This window comes from Prionailurus viverrinus, unplaced genomic scaffold (assembly GCF_022837055.1).
Source record: "Prionailurus viverrinus isolate Anna unplaced genomic scaffold, UM_Priviv_1.0 scaffold_57, whole genome shotgun sequence".
In the NCBI taxonomy this organism is placed as follows: domain Eukaryota; kingdom Metazoa; phylum Chordata; class Mammalia; order Carnivora; family Felidae; genus Prionailurus; species Prionailurus viverrinus.
The window spans coordinates 1,178,938-1,181,198 of NW_025927619.1; positions in this window are offsets into that span (position 1 = coordinate 1,178,938).

A 2,261-nucleotide genomic window follows, 5' to 3' on the forward strand; every position below is an offset into this window, starting at 1 on the left:
TTTATATAGCTGATGCAAAGATGCTTTAAGGTATGCAAGTCAATCAATTTGATACATCATATTAATAGAATGGAATAAAAAACTCGTGATCATCACAATAGACACAGAAAAAGCATTTGACAAAATTCAAATTTGTTCATGATAAAAACTCTTAACATATTAGGTGTGGAGAGAACATACCTTAACATAATAAAGACCATATACAATAAGCCCACAGCTAATATCATACTCAATGGTGAAAGGTCCAAAGCTTTTCCCCTTAGATCAGAAAGAAGACAAGGGTGCCCACTCTCATCACTCCTATTGAACATAATACTGTAAATCCTTGTCAGAGTAATAAGTCAAGAAAGAGAAATAAAAGGCACCAGAATTTGAAAGGAAGAAGTAAATTGCCTATTTTCAGATGACATGATTTTATACATGGAAAATTCTAAAGACTCCACACAAAAGAATTGTTAGATCTGACCAACAAATTCAGGAAAGTGGCAAGATACAAAATTAACATGCAAAAAATCAGTAGTGTTTCTATACACTAAGAACAAATCATCTAAAAACAAAATTTAAAAAAATCATTTATAATAGTATAAAAATGATTAAAATACTTAGGAATAAACTTAACCAAGGAGGTGAAAAATCTCTACTTTGAAAACTACAAGATGTTGATGAAAGAAATTGAAGAAGACACAGATAAATGGAAAGGTACCCCATGTTCATGGATTGGAAGAATTAATATTGTTAAAATATCTATACTACAAAAATGATCTATAGGTTCAATGCAATTCGTATAAAGATTCCAATGGCTTTTTTTTACAGAAGTAGAAAAAAATAAATCTAAAATTTGCATGGATCCACAAAACAACCCTGAATAGCCAAAGTCATCCTGACAAAGAAGAACAAAGTGGGAGGCATCACACTTCCTGCTTTCAAGCTACTATGAAGCTATAGTAATTAAAACATTATGGTACAGGCAGAAAAAATGACAAGAAAAGAGGGTTTCAGTACTGCCAGTTTTATACAAACAGTGGAGCACAGAATCTGAAGTTTCAGAGCACAGTACCAAGCAGTACTTCTGGGAGGAAACAGGATGAATCCCTGGGAACAGGCAGCACAGTCTGAGGGGCCCATGTGCCATATGGGGACAAGCAGTTCCCTAGCTGGAATGCATTTAGTCGAGACAATACAGCCTTTCTGTGGGCAAAAGTCACAGTAGACCCAGAAAGCTGCCACATTTATTGATATTGGGACAAAGACACAAGCTTAATGAAGCAAAATGTGGCACCAGCTGCATGTTGTGATTTCCATAAACTCTGAACCTCTGCCACTGTGTGATCATGCAAACATTTTCTTGGACAAATAGGTACCCCGCCATTGCTTGGAAAGACCCCACCCTAGAGTATCAGCATAGGTCCAAGCCACTGGGTCTCTGAAGTGTTGCATTTTGAAACACAGCCCCATCTGAGATAAAACTCTGGAGGGAGGTGCTGCCTGGCAGGCAGACAACATGGACACAGGGTAAATGTGGGGAGTGAATTGAAGTGTGAGACAAAGGAGGGGTGATTTATCACACCTCTGTGATGGCACAAAATTCCTGAAACAGAGACTAGAGAGCAGGGTGAAGCTATTTTCACCTCTAGCACACCCACATTAATCCAACCCAGTGAGCTAAGCAGCGCCACCAAATGGACAAATGAGCTATTACACCAAGCCCTACCAACTTGTGCCCTGCAGAAACATCCCCCAGAAGACCAGCACAAATCCCTTCCACCTGCTTAGTCTATGGAGCATAGTGTACTGCAAAGATTCAGTTATAAGGGAAACTGGATCTAGTTTCATTCGAGTTTCATTTTGTTTGCTTGTTTGGTGGTTTGTTTGTTTTCTTTGCTTCTATTTTTGTTTTTAATGTTTTCGCTTCTTTTTTTTTTCTTGGATACATAAAGGGCAAAACTTTTTATCTTTTTACTTTATTTTACTATATATTATTATTTTATTTTTTTTAGTTTTAAGCTTTTTAAACTTTTTTTCTTTTCTCTTTTTTCTCTTTTCTATCAAGCTTCTCTCAACAAGCAGACCAAAACACAACTAGACTCTTGATTCCTTTATTTGATTTTTTTAATTTTCAAATTTTTACTTATTTTCTTTTATTTTTTCTTCCTCCAAAATGACAAGATGGAAGAATTCATCCTAAAAGAAAGAACAGGGGGAAATGATGGTCAGGGGTTTATTATAAGTAAGAATTTAAAACCACAGTTATAAGAATACTA